The sequence below is a fragment of the Rhinolophus sinicus genome, chromosome 16, assembly GCF_057876585.1.
Source record: "Rhinolophus sinicus isolate RSI-liver-muscle chromosome 16, RSI-T2T, whole genome shotgun sequence".
Classification (NCBI taxonomy): domain Eukaryota; kingdom Metazoa; phylum Chordata; class Mammalia; order Chiroptera; family Rhinolophidae; genus Rhinolophus; species Rhinolophus sinicus.
The window spans coordinates 94,769,345-94,794,188 of record NC_142516.1 but is presented as its reverse complement, the minus strand read 5'-3'; the positions used below and the strand labels follow the sequence as shown (position 1 = coordinate 94,794,188).

General features: G+C 42.9%; 1 protein-coding gene across 3 annotated transcripts in view; it reads left to right on the top strand.

Annotated features, from left to right (window-relative positions):
• ATP8A2 (ATPase phospholipid transporting 8A2) overlaps positions 1 to 24,844 on the top strand; it is a 555,453-nt gene that overhangs the window by 438,849 nt on the left and 91,760 nt on the right. The window lies entirely within an intron of this gene.

The window sequence follows — 24,844 nt, the reverse complement described above, 5'->3', positions numbered from 1 at the left end:
CCCAAGTCAGACTAGACCTATTTCAAGTCTCAGTAGCCACTTCTGGCCAGTGGCACTGTCCTGGACAGCACAGCTCTTCACCAACAGAGATTTGGAAACACAGATTCATTCTTCAAAGCTACATGTAGTGGAAGCAAGACTGAGAGGTAGGAAACCCAGCTTCCAGGTCCCTCCCCCACACCCAGGGTGCTACCACCTGACTTGGATTTCATCGCTTGCAATGAAAAGAGTCTTGGCTCTTACACAAGGCTTTCCCTAAAAAATAAAATGTGGGACAACTGAGCTGTTAATCTATGCTTATTAATTGCTTTAAGCAGAGTTTATAAACTAAGGTTTATAAAGCACGGATCTGATTAAAGTAGTTTTTCCAAAGTGCTGGCTAATATCCTCACCATTTCCTTTTGAATGTGGGAGGGAAGAGGTCAGGACTCAGGACTTCAGTCACGTTTATGTCATGCTGCAACCATCTGAGCAATAGTAGCCAACGCCACCGCAACTGAATTAGATCTGCTCCTAACAAATGGTTAACTTGTTCAATAAGTGGCAATTTCTATGTACGATGATTATCCTACTTACTGATTCCTAAGATTGTGTAAACCCTTTGTCCTTTTATCCTACTAGAGTTTCAAGCCCCTTCCCCCATCGCTATGCTGAATCCAAGCACTACCGTTTTTACCTCCTAAATATCTCTTACATGTGTCTCCTTCCCTCCAGTTCTGGTCCCGTCTAGTAAGATGGTGCTGAAGCGTTTCTTCCCTGGACCATTGCAGTAGCCTCATGACTGGTTTCCTAGCACCCAGTCTGTCTGGATCCATTGCTTTACTGTAGCCAAAACAGACCTTCAAAACACACATCTGATACAGTTGTTTTCTTGGCTTCCCATTGCCCTCAGGATAAAGTTCCAGGTCGTGTACTGGCCCTGTGGGCCTTGTGAAGCCCTGGCCTCTGCTGCTGCCATAATCTCTCTTGCTCCTCACCCCACCCGCGCTGGCGTGCCTTGTTTGTGCTCTCACAATGCATTTGGACCTGCTCACCTCACTTCCGGAAGGCCCTGGTGGCTACCCTCCACCTCGTTAATGCCTACAGAGTTCTCAGACCTCAGATGAGTCATTACTTCCCCAGGACGCCTTTCCGTTAGTCTCTGAGCAGGCTAAAACCTCCTGTACATGTTCTCTTAAAACAGTTGACCTTTCCTTTGTTTCACTTACTGCAATCAAAAATGTACATTTGTGCCTGAGGTAACACTTTACACTCATTAGGACACCCACTATTTAAAAGGAAAGAAAAGAAAAAAAAAGTATTGGCGAAAATATAGGAAAATGAAATACTTGTGTACTGTTGGTGGGCACGTGAAATGGTGCATCACAATGGAAAACAGTATGGAGGTTCCTGGAAAAAGTAAACATAGAATTACTACATGATTCAGACATTCCACTTGGGAGTATATACCCCAAAGATTGAAAGCAGGATCTCAAAGAGATATTTGCTCACCCTTTTTCATAACAGCAGTATTTACAGTAGCCAAGAGGTTGAAGCAACCCAAATGTCCATTGACACATGATTATTAAAATGTGATCTATACATACAATAGAATATCATGCAGCCTTTAAAAAGAAAAGTCCTGTCACATGTTGCAACATGGATGAATCTTGAAGGTATTATTCTAAGTGAATTAAGCCAGTCACAAAAAGAAATTACTATATGCTTCCACTTATATGAGACACCTAAAGTAGTAAAATTCGTAGAGACAGAAAGTAGAATGGTGGTTGTCAGGGGTTGGAGGGAGAAGCAAATGACTGTAGTGTTTAATGGGGACAGAGTTTTAGTTTTGCAGGATGAAAAAGTTCTGGAGCTCTGCTGCACAACCATGTGAATATAATTGACACTACTGAGCTATATACTTAAAAATAATTAAGATGGTAAATTTTATGTATTTTTCATCACAATTTTTAAAAATTTATATTTATGTGATTTCATAATTAATATCCGTTTCTTCCTCTAAACAGTAAACAGTGAGGAAAGTCAATGCTCTTCCCTATCCTGGGCACCTACCTCCCATTTTTTCTGGCCTTCAGTAAATATCTGAATGAATTTATAAAATTAAATTAAGCTCCTGTCATGTAGAATTGGGAAGTGTCATTGGCTTTGTGTAATAGGTGCTTAATATCAGTTTGCTGAATTGATAACACAAGCAGATGCCAAGTACTTGAACCTTTAGAAATAGCTTTGTACAGGATCCGATCGTACATAGTAAGTGACTGATAGATTAATGAATTTAGCATTTTTCTTAAGAGAAGCGTACTCAAAAAAATAAAGCATAAACCATGCATTTTTCTCACGAAAAGAATGATTTCCAGTTTTAAAAATTTTAGAACATTTCCAGACAAAATTTTAGTTGAATTATTTCAGCTACATGGGTGGTATCTGTGGTATAACATTCACTGATATTGGTATGTGTAAAGGTTTAATAACAAAGTTTAATTACTTCCTGAAAAATGCTTGTTTTGGAACTGATATTAAAGAAAAGGCAAAAATAGAATCAAAATGGATTTTTTTGAGTACCTAATTCAAGGAAGTACTAAGATAATCATTGTCCAGTAGTTTTATTATGGGAGATAAAACTGATGGGAATAGTGGGTCAGCGACAGTTCTAGCAGAATGGTGTTCCCTAAACCAATACTTCATGGGGCAGCATTTTCATTATTACTGTGTTTCCCCTAAAATAAGACCTACCCCGAAAGTAGGCCCCAGTTAAGATCATCAGCCAGACGGACGCATTTAGTACATTATGACGATGTTCCAGAAGAAGATGACATGACTGTATTTGAATAAATGTAGATTGTTGTACATGAAAAAATATGACATCTCCTGAAAATACGCCCTAATGCATCTTTTGGAGCGAAAATTAATATAAGACCCGGTCTTATTTTTTGGAAACACCGTATGTTGAAGGGTATTTTTGGAGTAACAGATATAAGCACAGAGTTGGAGAAGAGGCTTGGTCAAGAAAATGTCAAGGTTAGGTAGAGTTTAGTGAACAGGTGGCCTCTGATAAATTTGGAATGATTTCATGGACAAAATCTTCCCTCCTCTAGGGAGATTTTTCCTTAGTCAATCCGGGCTCATGGATTGCCTTAGAAGAGGCTTAAAGCACGGGTGGATCTGGCACCAAGAGCCGAGCTGGGGCATAAAATTTTAGTGTCAAGTAAAGTGATATTACAAGAAAAGAAAAAGTTCAAGATTTGAAAAGTCTGTCCCCAACACAGCATCTTATTTAGAGGCAAGACAAGCAGTAAGGAAAGTGGTTCTGTGTCCAGGAAAACCAGAAGCCATGGTGGGGAAGCACGGAAGCTGCAGGGCAGAATGATTGACACGGGAGGATGAGGAGCTTACTGTGATGGAGGAGACCAGGTGGAGACCAAAGGAGAGGGTTTAACATTTTCACTGAAGGAAATTACGGGCTTGTTGAGAAATTTTCCTCGATGTGGCATCAAGAAAGAATAAGATGGACCATGAATAAAGATGCTGTAACATAATAAGTCAGACTTTTGCCTTTTTATGATTAATGTGGGAAAAATAATTCTTCGAAAGAACAGGAAATAGAGGGCATAAGAGTGTTATTTTGTGTTAATCTTTCTGACTGCTGAATCGGTTAAAATGAATCTTTTAAAAATTGCCCTTGTCTGGGCTGTAAAAACGTTTTTTGCTTTTTTTAATCCTTCCACCATTAAATGAGAATTAAACATTGCATTAGGCCATTCTAATAGTTTTCTGTAATGTAAACTTATTGAGGTTTTTAAAATCTGAGATAATCACAATTTTGGCAAATACAATAGCTCATTATGCCAGAATAGTTTGTTCTGAACAGGAAATATAAAATCAAGAAGCCACTTTAGGTACCAACTTCCAGTTATAAGATAAATAAGTCCTGGGGCTCTAATGTACAGCAAGGTGACTATAGTTAACAATGCTCTATTGTATACTTGAAAGTTGCTAAGCGAGTAAACCTGAAATGTTCTCATCACAAGAAAAAAATGTATAACTATGAGGCGATGGACGTTAACTAGACTTACTGTAGTGATCATTTTGCGATATATACATATATCAAATCATCATGTTGTACACTTTAAACAAACACAATGTTACATGTCAATTATATCTCAATAAAACTGGGGGTGGGGAAGCAACTTTAGATAATTAACAAGTTGTCCACATAGGGACTTGTTCATTTTATTAGAAGAAAAACGAATTTCTTCTTTTCAGTGTTTTCAAATTTAATGGAATGAGCATAATGGAGGTAGCATTCTCATACTACAGCATGAACCTGAATTCTGTTCAGTCTTTTTATGATGTCCTTCTGCCATGATCACCTATAGTGATGGATTGCCTCCTAGTAAATGCCATTTCAGGGCCACTTTCTCCCCCGGTTTTTTTTTTTTAAAGAAAAATATTACCTTCTTTATTCTTCCCCATCATGTATGGAACTACCAAGATTGGGTTGTCATTCTAGAAAGTTGCCGTTTGGATTTAGGGCTCTACAGAGTTCATGGCTTTATCCTCCAAGCTTCTGACAGTGAAACAAGCTTCCAAAACTCAGAACTCTAAACAATGAACACCTAATGTGCTCTATTCGAAGCTGTATTGTTTGTGAATCCTCCTCGTCATTTTACTTTCAGTTTCACAGGGAGTTGTTTATATTGGTTAGTTTTATATATATTCTGCCTTCTTTAAAGCTAGTTCTCGATTGTTTTTCCTTTGATGCCCTCTATCACTTCCACCCCAGCTCTTCCCTTAACTCTAGTTCCCGTTCAGGCTCCAGGGTATCGCCTGTCTTGGTTCTTAGAGCAAGTGCCTGTCTAAACTTCTGTACGTCTTTGTAGTGGCTTAAGTTTAAATGTGAGTTTATTGATCACAGTTTTGCCAAGAGAACACTCTCAAAACCAACACCTCTTGGGTTTACTGCCAAAATCGGTGTCGCCATGCATTCGGAAGTCATTTCGTGGGTGCCCCAACCCTTCAGACAGGGCTTGGAACAGGGCTTTGTTCGTTGAGGACTCATACAAGACACTACTTGTTATTGCAGTTGCCGACAAAGGGGTAGTGCTCCTTCTCCAGTGGCTTCCAAACAGAGCCTCAATTGTACATAGAAAGAGAGCCATTGGGACCTGAAATACACATGTCAATCTTAGAAGACTGCCTAAGAAAATAACAAGTTTGGTAACTGGTTTGTAAGCAAAAGCTTAATAGTTGAACCACTCACTTCCACTCAACACTGGAGAAGAATGGGCTTTCGGTGATTCCCTTTAGATGGAAAACTTCTTGAGGACAGTATCCTCAGTGGTGTGTAGGAAACTATTCAGAGTTTATGGGACAGATGACTGAGGTGGGAGTGGAGGGCTAGAATATACAGGAAATGAGTGCCCCTCTGTAGTCATCAGCAATCAGGCCCCTCAGACACGCCAGGTTACTGGTCATCTGCCGTAAAGTCTGTATCAAAGCTAATGACTAACGTCACAGGAAAGTAACCGTATGGTGAATCTAAATCATTTTGACTAATTCCATGCCATCCACGTGCTGGGCCTCCCAGCACCTTACACTCTGAAAACAGCTAAAACACAACTCTTGTGGTCTTCGGCTCACCCTAACACAGCCCTTCCTGTTCCAGGGGCGTCGTCACCCTCCCCTATCACACATGCTTAAGAAAACCTGTGAGCTACCTTCCCCCCATCTCTGCCTCATCACCAGAGTTCCAGCCAACACATCCAGAGATCCACCCAACAGCATTCATTTTCACTGTGTGCAGCTGTGTTGTTTGTCTGTGTGTTATAGCGTTTATGGAATTATGTCACCAGTCTCACATCAGGTATCTTACGTTAGTTGCTCCAAGAAGGCACAAGGATCTATACAGATACATGGTCTGTAGGAGGACGTGCTGAAATGGCAGGAGAAGAGAGAGCATCTGGCACTGAGAACAGGACTTTCAGTAAACTCAGAGTAGGGGCTCTGGATGAGAAAATACCCTAAAACTTAAACTCTTGTTTCCTGCTGCTGTCTCTCTTTTAAAAGTTCTTTACTGAGCACCCGGGACAATTTCTCCAGTGGTGGCACTGAGTGAAGACTCCAGACGGAGGGCAGGCTGCTCTGTTGGTCTTTGGCTTTGACCTTGGTGGTTTGGAGCTATAACTTGCTAAACTTTTCTTTATTAATTATACCAGTCGGGTCTTTGGTTGCAGAGAAAGAAGAAAAAGAAAAGAAAAACTGACTTTGACTTAATAAACAGAAAAGCAATAAGTAAAGGAAATTATGCAGCCCAGAGAATGTGGCCTTACTGGAAAGGCTTAAGAACCAGGCTCAGAAAGCTGGTGGGACCCACAGAGGCTACCCAGGGACCACCTGTCAGCATGCCACGCAGCACTGCTGCCATTGGCTGTGTGCCTCCGCTAGTAATGGGCTTTGGCCGCCACCACTGCAAATACTCCTTGTTACCCAAGTGCAGGCCGGAGCATCTGACGGACAAGCCCACGCTCCTGCTGTGCCCCAGCGGTTCCTTTATGCTGGTCCTTCCAGCAGATTTATTATGAAGGGACTCAAATATGTTTTAGAATGATCCTGGCAAATGTCCACATTGTCCTACAGGAGAAGAAGGAAAACACAGGCGTTAGGAGGAGAAGCCTAGACCATTTCTTGAACAGCTTCTCTTGATGGGAAGACAACTTTGCATAATTGAACAAGTTAGGCATAAGTTCAAGAAGTACAGTTAAAACAATGTATTCAGTAATAAGAGTCATCCTTGTCAGAAAACTTACAGAAGACCAGGGCTTGGGGAAAGGCGACTTGAGCTCGGGCCACTTATAAAAGGTAGATGACAAGGAGGAGATGGCACCCTGAACAAAAGCTGCAGGAGGAGGGCCTGTCCGTGGGATGGCCTGTTTGGGGCAGAGGGACTCTGACGGATAATCAGATGTTAGGTGTTCCTAAAATCAGAAATTAATGGCATATAATTATCTACAACTTGTCAGTGTCTACAGACACTAGCAATTTTTCTTTCCTTGTGTTTCAAGAATATTCAGTAGCTAACCCATAGAGGGTTGCCTCTTGGCAGACTTGCTTCGTGTGGAGTAGCTAAACATTCCATCCGATTAAAAAGTGTAATTCCCTCGTTTTCTCAGGATACTGTCAAGTCAGCAGCAACCAAAAAAGAAAAGGGGGAAAAAATGTGATTAGCATTATTTCATCGTGTTAGTTAAAGCACTGTTGTAGTTTCAGCTTGAGCAAATCAGTTACTAAAACGAAGGGAAGTTGCTCCCCAGCCATGATCCTTCCTCATGTGCGGCCTTAAGTGGTAATGAAAGGTTTGAGATGAATTTTGCTTATGCAGCAGGATTTAGGCATTGAGAGGACCTTTCTAGAATACATTTAGATCGATTTGTGTGAATGTACTGAAGAATCTTCCAATGAGGAAGGAATATTGATAAGCTACCATGTTTCCTCTCCCGGGAGCTACTCTTTATGGTTACACGTTGTTAAGTACCGCTAATCTCATCTATCCTGTACGCCCCCAAAAGCTATTCAGCATAAGTTAATCTTTTCAACAGAAGCAGCCAACTTTTCTAGCAAAGGAATTTGCCGTTTTTGTGGTTTGGGTAAAAAGGTGGTTCATTTTACTGGTTTCTTGATGAAATATGTCTCATGATAAATTCAATCTTTCCTTAAAAAAAAAAAATGCCCCAAATCTACTTTTCTGTGCAACATTTGACGTGAAAGCCTTTCTCTGTTGAAGCAGCCAAATACTGAGTTTGTGTAGACCTGCACAAACAGTTTTGGGTCCAAGGTTAAGGATATTTTTTTGCTGGAGATATTATACATATTTGTATCCAGGAAGAACAAAATCCAACACATTGACACTGGTTTTCAAACATATTCATTTGCTTTCTTTTGTTTTAGGGGGAATGTTTTATCTCCCTGCTCCCCTTTTTAATCTTTTTCTTGGTAGAATTTGGAGGGAGTTTTGCCAGCGATAACTAGCGGAGGTGTACAATGTGTGAATGAATGCACAGGAGAGCTGCTGGTTTTCTTGCACACACTTCAGAGAAAGTTCCTTGCACTCTGACTTTGGCATAGCATGCAGGAAATTCCTCATTGGCCTGCCCAATGCAATAAACAGACCTCCTGCATCTAACCACAGCCACGCTGAAGTTTCTTATGTGGGGTTCCTTTTGCTTTTTTGTGTAAAAGTTAAGGGTCCCAGCATTGCTATTCTTCACTGTCTTTAACTCCCAGGTTTTGGAATTTGTGTCAGACCGTGTTTGGGGTTAATTGGACTTGTGGTTTGACTTAGTCTGTGTTCGTTCTGCACACATGGATACGCTCCTGAGAAGCCTCATGTTCTATCAGGTTGATTGGAAAGTTCAGAAGTTAACATTCGCCTTTTGGTTACTGACGCAGCCATTGCTTGTTACAGGCAGTATTGGTGAGTCCGTCTGTAACCCTGCAGCCTCGGCCTCCCCAGCCTCCCCAGAGAGAGGGCTTGCTAAAAATGCTGAATCCCAGGCCCCAGCCCAGAGCTGCTGGACTGGAATCCACATTTTAACCAGAGCCCCACGTGGTTCGTTGGACTCCAAAGGTGGAGCGACCCCGAGTTCAGTCCATGCCCCCAGAGTGCCAGAGTCCACTCCAGCAAGATGTCCACGGGAGAGTGGGCGGGAGGAAGCAGGCCGACCAGTGGGGCACAGAGGAAGGAGAGCAGGAGGACATCGCCTGAGTTAAATTATGCTCATTAATTCAATTTGAGGCAGGAATGTGTGTAAATAAACGCGGGCAGCTGCAGAGGCTCTGTTTCCTGCGGGGCTCAGGCAGGAATGCAGGGGCCAGTGGCTGTGAAAACCTGGTGGGACCCGTCAGCTAGCCCTGCAACCACGAGATAATGACGGAAAAGGTGGTATGATTGTTATTGAATTAGGGAGGTTTCCAGTGTGGAGTTGAGTGCCAAACCGAGTAGAACTGGAGAGGCTGCTCTCTCATAGATAAAATCTTAATTATTTGAGAAGCTTAAGCTAACTCCACTGCTCCCTCCTCTTTTTTTTTTTTTTTTTTTTAACCAATACAGGTCAAATTTCCAGGCGTTAAAGTGCCCCAGACAGTGCCAAGGTCCTACGCAGCCTACCAGTGTTTCCAGTTATAAACAAGCTGTTCTCACCCACTTTCTCCCTTAGCACGGAGCCCATGAGAAACAGGGAAGAGAAAATGGAATTGTATAGGTTAAGAGTGACACCTCTGTACCACGAAGCTGTAAAATGTGTATAGGTTTGATGTTTGGCATTTCATGTTCCTTAACTGTTTGGGGGGGCTGAGCAATCGTCACCAGTTAGTATTTCTTCAACCCCACGTGGAGTGCGGGGCCAACACGCTTGCCTCACAGTTAAAAGGTGGTTCTCCTATTGTCATTTTTAGGTGCTCGTTGAATGTTACTTATTCCAAAGAGACAACTATGTCCCAGCTTAAAAATTAGCCATAAGTCCCTGGTCCCTCCCTATTCACTAATGGGATGGCTGTAAATGAGAGGAGTCATTTTCTTCTTTAATTTTATCTGGAAATGTTTTCCTTCATGCCTGGGCGGCTGCTGTGGCTGATGATAAGAATATGCTGGCACTTTATTGAGGGCTTTATAGATTTAATCCCCACTACGCTCCTATTTTACAGACAAGAAACCGAGTCCTGGTGAAGTGAATGAACTTGCCGGTGGCCACATGGTGAGGAGACGAGCCAGGGTTGGCCTCAGGCTGTCTCGAGGGCCCCTAGCAGCAGCCATTCACCTCAGTGCACCTCCTCTTTGAATCACCTCCACCCCGCCCAGCGCCCCTCCCCATAGAGCCCCACGCCTTCTCTGCGCTCTTAGAGCCCTCCGTATAATTTCGTTATGAAAGAATATTTTTATTATTACTAAACACTAACATGCGTACAAGCCTCACACCCACTGGATTGTTCAGAATTTTATTAGGGAAGGGACTGGCATAGAGTGGACCCTCAGCGAACAGTAATTAATTCCTCCTGAGTTCTGACAGCCCAGTATCTGCGTCCTCATGCCTTGCTCTGGTCCGGCAGAAGGACTTGCAAGGTAATGCGACTTTTCCAACACTGAGTGGAATTCTAGGGAGGAGTGGAGAGCCCTTGGCTCTTGGCTTTGTCCCCACTTCTTTCAAAGCCTAGAGAAAAGTCCCCTATGGGCCACTCGTGGGAAAACAGCAGCTCAGTGTGCAGCACCCACAGAGAAGCCCCACCCATGGTGATGGTGACGCAGCCTGCACCTGGGAGTTGGGAGGATGGGCCAGAAAATCATGCAAGTCAGTGAGGTCTTTCTGGACAGTGTGGCAGACACACTGCTTTTAGCTTCAGAGGGATTGAAACTCTGGGCTGAGAATGACAGGAACCAAAGCAAGGAGTTTTCATGTCTAGTTATTTCATTGTACACACAGCCTTTTCCTTCAGGAAAGGGAGTTCAGATTGGGGGGGAGAGAAGAGGGGTGGCACAAAAAGATGAGAAATCCAGTTCTTGGGCTTATTCATCTAGCTCACCCTCAATATTCTAACCAACATCACGGGAGACTGGTTCATAGAAGGACTTCTGCTTTCCATGAAGACCCACCTTTGGGAAGCTCAGAGGCCTTTGACTGGCTCTCGCAAACTAGTGTAAGTTGAAGCTGAGTTGGTCTCTGGCCCCTTGTCCCTCAGCAGTGTTGCAAAGGGACTCGACAAATTCATACCACTCCTTTGGGATATAGGATGGCGATTGATCAGTGTTGGGCGAAGAAAATCATTCCAGGATTTCATTCTCTGTCACTCATCACCCACACGCCCAACTCCCGAGTTGTCAGGGACTGATTTATTTGTGGCTAATGCAGTTCCCCTGCTTCTGCTCCCACTCTCTTCCCTTGCCTGTCTCCTCCTGCATTTCCTGCTCATTAACAGGCGATCAGAGAGCAGCAGGCTGTGGAAGGAAGCAAGGAGATAGTTCTCAAGTCGGCATCCACTGGGCTTGCGCTTCAAAGTGTGCTCCCTTAGGGAGACAGAAATTTTGCACCCTGATCGCTGGAGCTGGGTCAGTGATAAGTCCTCTCTCTGCATCGATGTCTCCTCAGGCCATATGGTGACTTCACTCCCAAGCTCTTGCTTCTTCCGGTGGCCTGAGACTGTCCTGAGCATGCCTTGAAAAGTAAGATCTTTGAGGAATGGGACCCACATCAGAGCACCTGAGCGAACAGAATTGATTTCCCTTCGCTGTCACTTGTCTTACCTGGTGACCTCAGGCACTTGGCCTCCCCCACCCGGAATCTTCTGCAGGCCCTGGGCCCCTTCTTCACGCCCCTCTGTCCACTCTCACCCTTCTCCCTGCTCAGCTGACTATTGACTCTGGGGACCAAGAGCTGTGTCGACCGAGCTAAAAGGGACTTGGCCCTGGGGTCCTCGTGGGGCGGCCTCCTGGGCCATTGCCTTCGTGGCGTCGACCTGGAGGCTTCCACTTCCTGCTTTGCCCAGGACTCACTTGGTCACTGCAACCTAAGGGTCAGTCTCCCTTTTTTTGCCTCTTTCTCCTGTGTCTCTTTCCTTGATCCTCACCTTCTCTCCTTCCGTCTGTTCCCCTGGGGTGGTAATGAGGGGGATATACAGGCTACATATGAGATCTGGCAATTGTCTGAGGAATATCACTCCCCCTTTCTGGATTCATTAACAGGGTGGAGGGTGAGAGTCACCAGCGGCCCACATGGATCAGTCCTCACCCAGAGAAATCTTAGGGTCCCACCATTTCTGGATGATGCTATTTTTTCTTTTAATTCTACAGTCTTGTTTCTCTTAGAATTAAAGTCAGAACTGATAGGAGGGCAGTTCAGTCAGAGCAGGGTATTTGTGAAGCCAAGACACTTTTTTCTCTTTTAAAATTGGCCTTTTGCTCAGCCACAGGGATTGTTTCCATGTGTTACTCCTTATGATATGCTTGTTTACCTAGACTCACACACTTCTGCCTTGCCCTGGGTAATCCAGTATTAACTTGTAATAAGCAGGATTCCTATTGAAGGAAAGGATTTTTCCAAGGAAAGCAAAGGGAATTGTGGGTTCAAACTTCCCGAGAGAAACCAAATGAAACGCTACCGAAGAGAATGTGGGAAAACAACCGAATAGCGAGAGCAGTCTTCTAGGGTACCATATTGCTAGCTGTCTTCGCGAATACACCATTGTTTTAAAGTTGCATTTGGTGTGAAGGAAGTTTTTTCCTCCAACAACATTACAGTAGCTAGTTCCGAAATTGGTACGCAATGTCATATCATTTCTTAGATAAGGTGTATGCTTTTATATACCTGATCTGATCAATAAAATCACATTAAGTTTTCCAAGTTACCTAACATAGTGCCTGTCCGCAACACAAGAAGCTGGGATGTGGGGGTAGTGATGGTGGAATAAAGTACTTGTTGCTGGGATTAGGTCATCAATCTAAACTAGCTCTTGTTCTGGAAGGTTCTCCATGTGGAAATGGTGGCATCTGGTGCGAGCTGGGTTTGACTACATGTGTTTTGTGTGTTTTTATAATTAGAAAAGGATTGTGTGCCTCTGCTTTATAGACCGTTTCTGTGGCAAATCGCCCACCCTTTTGGCCTCCCTATGTTTTGTCACATCTGCAAGTGCAGCCTGCCGTTTGTAAACAGGTCACTAAATCCAGACCAGTGGCGTGAAATATAGCTGATGCCATGCATGGCCTTACACATTCCACATGTGCAGGATGCCAACAGCGAGAGTGGGGAAGCCCTGGGGACCCGACCTCGTGGGGCAAAGCGCCTCCCCAGGCCACGGCATGGAAATCCATGCCAAGCAGTAGCCCAGCCCAGCCAGATGGCAGCTCTCCGTGCCATGTGTTGGCTGTCAAGTGGCTTATAGGGAATATGTCCTGAGACTCAGGGCCTTCTCCAGATGGACCATCAAAGATTAACTGCCACAAAAGTGGAAAATTATGAGGAAACCATGAGGAGGCTTCCATTCCCAGCCCCTTGGTGTTCCACAGTCTTCATGTCTGTGGGGTGATAGAATCCTGTTGCCTGTTCATTATAGAATCACATCTGCAAAGAAAAGGGGAGCCAACTGAGGCACAGCACCTAGTCAACTAGCAGACACAGAACATTTCTCTGTCAAACACTCGTCAAATATCCATAATGTCCAACTGGTCTCTGTAAACATCCATGCTGTGTGATTATATCTGTAGAAAGTTCAAAAACCTGCAAAACTAATTTATGGTGTTAGAGGTCAGGAGAGTGGTTACGCTCCGGTGGAGGGAAGATGAGTAAGAAATGGAAGAGACATGAGAAGCTTTCTGCTAAGTTTCTGGGGCTTTGTTGTTGTTTTTATCCGAGTGCTGTGTGCATAGGTATTCGTTTTGTGAAAATGAAAAATCATTTGAGATGTACACGTATGGTCTGTACACTTTGTTGTATAGATGTTCTACTTCGATAAAAAGTTTACTCTTAAAAATATGACATAAGAGCACAAGGAGAAACTTCTTTCCTCAATCCAACTTTCATTAATAATAAATTCAGATGGGAGGAGAGAGAAGAAGGCAACAGATTGAAGTAATAGGTGTTTCCATGTACAGGACCCTGAGACAGGGTCTTTCTTCACATCTGCCCTTATTAAAAGAGTCTAGCTTTTAATAACTCTTCTTATTAAGTTTGTCTATTGAGGGTCCCCAGTTTGGTTTTTTAAATGGACTAATAATAAGCATACCAATGTGTTTTTTAGTCTCAGTAGAATGCTTTTGAATAAATGTTTCCGCTGTTGCTTGTGTCGTGAATAATCTAAAAAACTTATTTCAATATACTGACTTGTAAATTACCACCAATGGATGGTAGTTAGAGTCACGGGATTCCGTGGCACTGCCTGTGGGGAATGGGCAAAGAGACATAAAAAAGGACAGAGCCCAGCACCCTCAGGGAATGCTGGCGTCCACAGGTTGGGTAAACGGTCTTCTGGCTTCCAAAGGTAGCGCAGGTTAGCAAACAGAGGACCGCGGCCACTCTGTGAAGGTTGGTTGAATAATTCAATCTTGTTTTCACTTTAAAAAGAGATATGGCTTCGAGCTGCTGTGAAATTCCACGTCTGAAATTTCAGGTTAGGACCAAAACAATACCTTGACTTTAGTAGCACCCCGGTTTCCTCATTAAAGAACTTTGGAAGATGCCTGAAAATAGGTGAAATTTCTGAACCTGGCTGAGAAGGTGAGTTTCTTTCTTTTTTCCTTTTCTTTTTTTTCTTTATGAAGTTTAGAAAAATCTAAAAACAAAAGGAAAGCAACCAGATACAGGCACTCTGCGTGGTACCTAATGAAGAGAGCCAACGCGTGCTTGAGATGTCCAGGGAGCTCAAGTGATGAAGCTGGTTACTCAACCAGGCAACGCATAGGAGTTGTAAAGCCTTGTTGCTTTAAAGCATTTCTCTCAAGTTGTCATGTGCAGGGGTCGTGGGGTCATTCTTATAGATGGAATTTGTACAGGAATACATATATTTCTTTCCATGTGTTTAATTTTATGTGAAAATACTACTTCTGAGGCTTCCCTTCTCTTCTTCACCTTAATATGGTGGTCTTTTCAATGTCCTATCAAGGACTGTGTCAGGAAGCAAACAATTTACGTTCCACCACATAAGAGAGACTCCTTTTTAGAAAGGAATAATTAAATGCTATCGTCATACCCTTTTCAGAAAACAATTTATTTGTTTTACTATTTTTCTGTGGTTATTGTCCTTGCTTTAATTCTGATCTTCTTCCCCGTTTCCCAACAGAGACCAGTGTCTATTCACTGCTATTAATTTTGCTTTGTCATCATTTATCCTATATATAATTTAAATGTTTTTTTAAATAATAAAAGGTTTTATGATTTCAGGAAGTTGAAACTCCCCTGGGTAAAGCATTGTATGCATAAATTTTGCGTAAATCCCTTTTTTCCTCTCTATTTCTTGGCCAGAGGACTCTTTAAGAAACAATTTCAGTTCTCTTCATGTCTTTGAGATGTGGTCTGACCATAATGCTATTCACACTTGCTTGAGGCTCAAGGGTAGATTAATAAAGTATTCTTTAAGAAGGACTATTATTTTAGGCTCAGTATAGGTTTTTATGCAAACCTTAGCTCTTTCCCTGTTGGATATTTTCAATACCATTTCCACATCCACCCTCCTTAATGCAATAACCTCGGCTTAACCTTCATGGTGGTTGATCTCCTGGCAGCACTCAACACTCACTGCTTCTAGAAAGTCTTTTGCTTATGAAACATAATTCTCTTCTATCTCTCTTGACTGTTACTTTACAACTGTTTATTGGTTTATCCTATTCCGTGGCTTACCCCTAAAATATAACCAGTCTGAAGGGTTCTTTCCTCAGCCACTTTTTTTTTTAACTTTCTCCCTAGGTTACATCATATATACCAAAGGCTTTAATTCCAGCTAAAAACTAACAACTTCCAACCATGTTTCTTTAAACCAACAATTTATAGTTGCCTACAACTCAATTTTCTTTGAAAATGGAGACAGATCTGTTTCATCTTTCGTATATCTTTAAATACCTAACAGAATACCTGGTATGTAGTAAATATTAGATGGATAAAAAGCATGCTCACATCAGTAAAACTTTCTTAATTTCTACGTTCAACTTTATGGTTTTATTCTAATGAAATATCCCCCAAACAGCAATGTACTAAGAACCAATACAGATGTTTCCTTTCCCTGATACATAATTATACTTTTGTCATGATGACCAAAAGGCCACCCTCACAATTGGTACACTTTTAATGAAGGACTCCATCTATCAGACTTCTTGTGGAAATGCATTTTAGGGATTGAGATGACACTTTGCAGAATTTTTTTTTTTCCTTTATGCTTGGGACAGGCTGATTTTGACCCTGAGTCCATGCATCTGAGATGCTAAGGCATCTGGGAACCTTTTATCCTAGTGGGAGCCTTTTATTGCCAGAAGTGAATATCCCATAGAGTTGAAGAAAGACCTGTGAAATTTAGCTTTTAAAAACAAAGGTGTGTTTAAGTTCTGTGGAAACAGAAGATATTGCTTAAAAATTACATGGCAGATGTTATGAAAATTTGTTTTAAAGCATTTCTCTCAGGTTAAGTCATGTGTGCCAACTTACATCCTGGAACAGATTTTGACAGTTCAGCAGAGCTCAGAAGTTGAGGGTCTGCAGTGATAAAGATGAAGTGTGTTCACGTTGTGTGATGGCCGCGGACTCTGTCAGCGGGGAGGAGAATGTGCCTCAGGTTGCTGGACAAGTACCCTGCTTCTCTTCCTGAGTCAATTTAGTCAAGCCAAGATGTAAAGTGGAAAATGCAAACGATCTTGTCTCTGAGATTTACCTTTGCTTAATGAAAAATGTGTCTCAGTAAATACGGTACATTGCTCTTACTCAAGGAAGCCCGTGGCTCTCTTCAGTGTGTAGTTGAGGTTTCTTTGGGGCAAAGTTATGCCACTGACAGATGATGGTGTTAAATGCCTACAGAATTCAGAATGGGAAGATACTGGGATATATCTTAGATGTGAACCATTTGATCCCTGACACTACCCTCCTTCATCCCTATGAATTTTAAATACACACACACACACCCTTCATTAGGGGGCTCTGTGCCATAGGTTCTGACTAACTTTGGAGGAGACGCACAGTTTCTGCTTCTGCAGTTAAGTGTATGAATGTTTCTCCACGTGGGGTCAAAGTGTCCCAGGCGGGGAAAAGGATGCAAAGCTGAAATACCAACCATGGTTTGCTTTTGTTCCCAAGGTAACATCTGTTAAATTGATTGGACCGGTGGGGTGTTGTTGTTTTTTCTAATTTTTTTTAATTAAAGTTTATTGGGGTGACAATTGTTAGCAAAGTTACATAGGTTTCAGGTGTACAATTCTGTAACACATCATCTATATATAGCATTATGTGCTCACCACCCAGAGTCAGTTCTCCTTCCATCACCACATATTTGACCCCCTTTTCACTCTTCTACCACCTTCTCCCCACTCTGGTAACCACTGAACTGTTATCTGTGTCTATGTTTTCTGGTAGGGGGTTTTTTGTTGTTGTTTGCTTGATTTTGAGGCTTCATGTCCTTTTAAAAATGGAGTCGTGGGACCTTTAAAGTCTTTTTCTCATTTTTATTAGTAGGAAGTGTCAGCTTGGGTGCTTACCATGCAGCACCTATCTTGGCACGGGGTGACATCTCTTGGTTATGAGATATTCATTTTGGCTTTCGGGGAAGAATTTTCTCGATGCCTCTAGAAAATAAAGACAATAGAAATAGCAAATGAAAACTTTCTTTTCACACACACACCCCTTAGTGACTTTTCTTCTTTCTTCTGTATCTGTGTTACTTAGATATTCAGGAAGTTCTATGCATACAGATACAGAGTACAGAGCTCTCTCTCATTTATGTCTGGAAGCTTCTGCTTCCCCCAACCCCTCTTGCCATGGCCTGGTTGCCTTTGTGTAAAGCACAGAGATGTTGTTTGGTGTGCTTGATTGTTTTTTGCATAAAAATGATGACCAGATCATTAAGTGACCCCGTCACTGAAAATATTCTTCAAATGCTTCCCAGAGCTGAAAGCATTAAAAGTCAGCACAACATGTTAAGTGCTAGTTAATATTATATAGGCCCAGATTTTAGACTGTTTCCATCAAACACTGTGGATATTAAATGTCATCTTAGTACAGGTCTGGGAAAGCTTATCACTGACAGGCATGGATGCATGCTTTCCTTGGTTCCCAGTCGGAACGCCGGAGCGCCACAGAGCCAGGTCTCCCCTGGAATGGCCCACCAGTGACTATGGAAGCCTGCATAAAGAGAGGCTGCCATTTCAGCTTCTGCTCAGGAAGCTGTTGCCCCTTCATGCCCCTTGCTGTGTGACATGCCACAGCTTACATAACCTCCTGAGCATATCTGACAAATGGAGGACTTAGGGTCCAATTTCTTAAGGGTTTTGTAAAGTAACACTTGGAGGTATCTGGTAAACTCCATGATAGTTACTTGATAAATGGCACTTATTATAGGATTCTTCTCACTCCATAGTATCAATCTGCCAGAAATAGTTTTGGAGCATTTTTTTGGTCAAAAATTCTGTATATAGTCATTCAATACAAATTAACTCATGCCTACAGTGTACCAGCTACTGTTCTAGGACCTGGTCATATAGCCAGGATAAAGACTCAGGCCTCTTTTTTCATGGAGCTTCCATTCCAGTGAAGCCAGGCAGACACAAATGAATAATATCCAAACAGAAAAACACAGTCACTGTATCACGGTTAAGCAGAGAATTACAACAGCAAGTTACATTGTGCTTCTTTCAGATGGGCTGGTAGTGGAGGAACCGCCATCTTGGCTGAGAATGATTGATAAGTGTGGGAGACCATGGTACTGAGGCAGGGGAGAAGCTGCTGAGCAGAGGGTGCAGAGGTGGTGTGTTCTACATACAGAGCAGGCTTTGGTTTGGCTGGAGTGGGTGTAGAGGAGGGTGTGAGGGAAGGAGAGCAGAGGGGTGAACAGGGGTGAACCACAGAGGCCTTTCGGAAAGGACAAAATAAGAAACTTGGATTTTACTCTACACGGTATGGAAAACCTTTTGAAGAGTTTTAAACAGGAAAATCACATGATCTGACGTACTTTTTCAAAGATCAACCTGCTGCCGTGTGGGACATAGATGGTATAGTTGAAAGAGTGGAGTCAGAAAAAGCACCACCACCGTTCAGGTGAGAAAAGGATGACTTGGAGTAGAGTGGCAGGTGGAGGTGAGAGAACTGTATTCAGGATACATAGGGCTTGCACAGGAGTTGGAGTCGAGGCTTAGGGAAAGAGAAGAATCCAAGACATCTTCTATAGCTATTTGGTCTGAGCAAGTGGGGAAATCAGGTACTCTGTTCTGGTGATGTTAGTTGCTAATGTAGAAGATACACAGAAGAAGCGAGAGAATCCAAGAATATCTTCACGGAGCTTGGATCTAGGTGAGAGAGAAGACTTATAACTCTTAGATATAACAGTATGTAAGGCGTGACCCATCTTAGAACCAAATGGGCATGTAATTAGTGTTATAGGAGGAGGTGGGGCCCAGGGGATGACTTTCCACTGGTCTAGGAAGAAAGGAGAGAAGAGTGTGGGGTGAAGAAAGACAGGGTGATGGTGACTAGGCTGGGATTGCAAAGAAACCGGCTAAAATGGGCGACTAAGTGAGACTGATGAGATTTGCTGAAAATGCCAGACCTAGGGGCTTGAAACACTTCTAGAGACTTCTGCCAGCCTGGGTGGTACTAAACATGGCTGGTGAATCATGTTGGGCCAAGGGATTTTGTAGGTAGAATAGGAGTAAAGGAAGCTGAGACTTCATTTAAGAGGAGGAAAAAGAACAAAGGACTGAACTGAAAGGGCTTTGGGTGTTTTGTGGGATTGGAGAACTTTTCTTAAGGAAGAAGCTCCAGTGGGGTCTGTGTTCATGTAAAAGAAAACAAAAATCACCAGCAGTCCTTGGAGTTGAGAAGTTTTAGATGTGGGTGTAAGCCTTTTGTTTTGTTTTGGGTGGCAGACTATGCTCAGAGACTGAGTGGTTTTTGGCAGCCAATTTATGTAACACAGGTTCACTGCGGGAATTGTCATAAGCCAATAGCATGACGATAATGTTTCTTAATAAGCCAGGAAAGAAAGAACATAGTCCAGAGCAATGATAGATTAATTACACTAGTGTCCTATGCAAGAGGAGCTGAGGTGGACCTTTTTATACGAGAAAGCACTGCATAGAGGTGGCTTTACCCAACCACACGCTGATTTCCAGCTGCCAACACAAAGGATGGTCCCTTGTTGCTAGGGCACATTGCTAGGGAACGAAGATGCCGGTGTTGGCGGGCAGGATAGGCTGCCTTGGGGGTTATCACTCCAGAGACCTACAAGGATTACCTCACTGAGGCAGGAGCATATGTCCCCATCTCTTCCTAAGACCTCTGCATGGTTTAGCACCATTGCCAAAAGAATCACCTTGACCATGGCAGGAGCAAGCGTCTCAAGATCTTCAGAGAGCTTTTGGGTCAGCACACTGTCACCTTGCCCAGACTGACACTGTGGGATATTCCTCACAAATCCTTGGTATTTACAGTCTAAATGTCCCCTTGCCGTATTCTTATCAAGAGCCCCCAATGGAGACCCTCAGCAGTGAGCTGTTGAGCATTTATCAGTGACAACAGATGCGATGATGACATCCTGACACAATTTGCTTCATTCTTATATCAAAACAACTTTGCTTCTAAAAACACTTTTTATCTTTGTCATAAACAGGCAGATTAAAACAACTTCACTTAAGTCATAAACAAGTGGGTTTAAAATCCTATCACCAATACCTTTAAAGGAATGAAAGTTTTTCCTCAGTAGATGTGTATTTTAATGTAAAAAAATACATAGCTGTGAATATAAATTCATAGCTATATTATGTACACATAATTTAAAGTATGACTTTTAGAAGTCACTAGATAGGACAAAATAAAAATTTTAATTATTTGTTTTTCATGAGTTTCATATACAAATCTTAGAAGCAGGGACAGAGTCATTTCAGAAGTCAGTGTCTGAAAGGAGTAAATAGGCATGCTTTAAATTGCCGGTGATAAAGAAACAGCTCTGATGGCTGAGGTTTCAACGTTAGATTAGATTTCACTCCAGAGCTTATTTGCTAAAGTACAGTCCCTCCATGGAGGCCTCTTCTAGCCTGTTGGCTGGGAAACTATCTCCAAACAGGATATGGTGATTATTTGTAAATGATCATTGCTCATTCTGACAACAGCTCATCACTGAGGGCTCAGGGGAACAGCTCCTTTTAAACATGCATAAAAAGACAATTTGAATGAAAATATCATATGTACAAGCATACACATCCTAGCTGATCTACCAAATTGGAAGATGCCTTAGTAAAGAGAATCCCAAAATAATTTCGCGATATTAACCTAGAGTTGCGATCCGTTAGGTAACTAGCCTAGTATTTACAGAAAAGGATATCAAAATAAAAATTCTTGGCAATCAAATGAAACCAGGACATGGGGTTTTCCAAAGGACAATGAAAAGCTCACTGAGTCAGAAAGGAGATGGCTCAACAGATCTGCAGGAAACCATTTCTCCCACCATCATGTCTGCATTTTAACTGGCAAGTGAAACTCCAGTGAGAGAATATTCTCTTGACTGTGGAGTGATATGCTAATAGTCTACCTGTTTTATTTGTTTTACTTGCGCAGTGAAACTTCAAAAAATATCTATTTACCCCCCTCCCCAAAGCTTTGAGGGACATTGGACATTTCTCTATACAAGCAGATTGGGTTACTTGGTGAATGACTGTCGTTTTTGAAATAGGAACTCCAACGTCTATCCGTAGGAATCCCCACATCTGGTGGGCAAAGAACAGCATGTAAATGCTATGTGTCTGATATTTATATTGTGGATCACATCAGAGCTACAACATCAAACACTGCATTAGACGGTGACCCCGATTCCTCATCCAGCCCAGACCTCCTCCTGAGTCTCAGGCCCACGCTTACGGAGTGAATTTTCCAGCTTTTTCAACTGGTCATTTTCTCCCAAGTGTCTCACGGTTGCTAGGTCTCTCCAAATCAACATGTCAAAATATTAACTAACTGTACACACACACACCCACACACACACACGTGCATGTGTGCCACAGAAGTGAGGGGACAAAGCAGAACAAAAACTCATTTCTCCTGCTATAAATCCTGTCTTGGTTTCAAGTTACTGGAACCAGGGACCCGAGACTGCTTGACTGCTCCCCCACCCACACACTCCTGTGCAAACGGCCCCACGCATGGCGGTGTTGACCCTACCATCGCTTTCGCGCTTCTCTCCTTCAGACTACCTCCGTCATCCTCTTCAACCACAGCAATAACTTCCTCACTGGTCTGGTTGCCACTTACTATTCCTTCCCTTCATCTCAGCCCTCCCTACTATAGGTATCCAGAGTCTTCCCCACCCCCCACCTGGTCTCCCTACTTCCACCCTGGCCCCTCTGTTCTATAACACAGCAACCAGAATGATCCTTTAAGAAGAGAAACCACGCATGTCATCCCTCTATTCAGAAACCTCCAGTGGCTTCTCACCGCATTCAGACGAAGTCCTTGCGATGGACGAGAGGACCCTGCACGACATCCTTCCTCTGCCACCGCCCTCCTCACCACTGTACTCTGCCACACTGGTCCTGTCATTCAGCTACTCGAGGTATATTCCATCCTCAGGCTTAGGAACTTGCTGGTCCCTTAGCCGTCTGCCCTCTTCCTCAGAAAAACCCGTGTCTTGGCATTGTCAATCCCTCCAAGTCATTATTCAAATTCTCGGGAGTGCCCTCTTCAGCAACTGTGGTGGGCATGTTGTGTTGTGCCACACCCACCACACCCACCTTATCCTTCTTTCCATCCTTAATTTTTATCCATAGTGCTGCTCACCTTCTGTTATGCCATCTGTGGGGACAGAGTCCCAGAGAGCAATTTCCAGGCTCTCAGCCTCATGTGGAAAGGTGCTGGCTCGGGTATTAAATGGCCGTCCGCTATGACTAGTTGGCCATCAGCTGTACCGCTTAGCCATTAGCCACTGATACAACTGCCGTGGCTGAGCTAGCAAGCGCGGATTATAGTTAGCAAGATGGTTGGTTGGCAGAGAAGCAGATGGCGGATTGCGGATCGTGTAGATCCTGCTTCCTGTGTCTCCAACTCAGCCGCCAGCGAGAATATAGTGGTGTGACTCGCCTCTCCATGGCTTCCTTTTTGGCCTCACCATATCCTGTGTTCTTATGTGGGGAGCGGGACCAGACACCCCGCATGAGACCCAGCATGACACCATCTAATTTACTTATGTCATTGATATGTCTCCCCCAACACATAAACTCTAGTAGACTGCAATTTTGGCCTAGTTTATTGATTGTTGAGTTCTCCACTTAACATAATGGGAACTAAATAGATAGTTTTTAAATAAATGAATGAGAATCATCTGGGGAGCATTTAAAGAAGGCTGTTGTACAAATTCTACCTCAGACCTATTGAATGAGAACCTTGGAGTGTGGGGTCCAGAAGTTGATATTTTTACAAGGTCCCCAAGTTGAGAGCCATTGCCACCAGAAAATTTTCTTAAACCGTAGACGTCCCCAACTTTAAAAACCTTTCAACAACTCTCCATTTTCCTAAGGAGTCGTGCCTAAACTCAGGTGACTCAGCAGAATAGATCCCTGGGGGATCTTTTCAGCCCTATGTCCTGCCACCCGTCCACCTTCCCTCTGGTTGCTGCCCTGTGGAAACGTTTGTGTCTTCCCTAGCCTGTCAATACCGTTTCAAGTGCACATGCCATTTCTCTACTGAAAGTGCTTTCTTCCCACTCTGTTGGGTGAATTGCTCATGGTTAAAGTTCTGAATCAAATGTCAATGGTTAAGTGTAATTTTCCATTATACCCTGGTTTCTCCATAACCATCCCAGTAATTAATGGTTACTTTTATAGCACATTATATATCCTGTTCATATCATATTCCATTATAATTAGACTCTACCCCACTGCTTTATCCTCAGTGTCTAGCAAATTGTAATATAGTTCTTTAACTAGTGGACCAAAACAAAAATTATCTTAATGATATGAGATACCTTTCTTGGGTTTTCTTGAGTATTCAGTAGCTAGATACCTGCACAAACACATGTACAGAGACACACACATGTATCTAAGGAGAGAAATGTGTGTGCGTCCAGTCTGCTCCCTTGGTCCTGAAGACGGAGCACAAGTTACCAATTGTTCTTTTACTGTCAATTGCCCACCTTCTCCTCCTTCCCTAAATGTAATCTCTACTACTCTCTTTCAGCAGATGACCCCCTTAAGTACTTTATTTTTTTTCTTTTTTTAAGGAAGACTTTCTAAGTGACATCTCTAATGTACTCATTTCTAAACATAACATTTACTCTTCCTCTCCAGAGTTGACTTTTCTTCCTGTTCTCTGATTTTATCTTCTGTTACTTCTTAATGGACCTTGATTCTGTTTTAACCCCTATTCCTCTCTCTCTCTCTCTCTCTCTCTCTCTCTCCACCCACATCTTTTCTCTTTTAATATCCTGGTGTTTCCTATTACTTAACAAGTAGGAACACCTACCTGCCTGATTTCCTGTGCTGAGCTCTCTTTGCTGCTTTCTTCTCTCCACCACATCATTGTCAACAGTTGGTGAGTAGTGAGCTTTTGCTTGCTGCCTGTTTCTTCACTGTTCTTAACGCAGAGGTCACCAGTTGCCCTCTAAACACCAGGCTCAGTGCACATCTCCATCCTGGTTCTCCTCTGCCTGCTAACACACAGCATTAACCTCTTGCCTTCAGCCTCCCTGGTGGACATTGTAGGGTCCTGTGAGGCGGTGCTCTCCTGGGTCCCCTTCCTGCCTCTGTGATGATCGTCCCTGTTCCCGCCCACCTTTTGTCACTGTGCCAGGCCATTGTATGACAAATGACAAAACTTGCGAGAAAGCCTGTGACCACATAGTGTCCAGCACACTTGTGTCTCTTTCTCCAGTCTTGCTCATGTCCTCTTTTGTTCTTTGTTGATACTCTTCAAGAAAACCTCTCCAAAGGTGGCAGTTACCCCAGCTCTCTCTACAGTCTTCATTCCAGCACCGATCTGTACTTTCTGACTGCGTGCCTAATGTATTCTGTCCTTACCTTAAACTTTACGTGTCTGGAACTTATCTTCCTTACCCCCTTTCAAATAGATCCTTCCTAATTTCTGTTTGTCATTCATCTTCTGACTCATGTCCCAAGCCTCTGATCATCTCA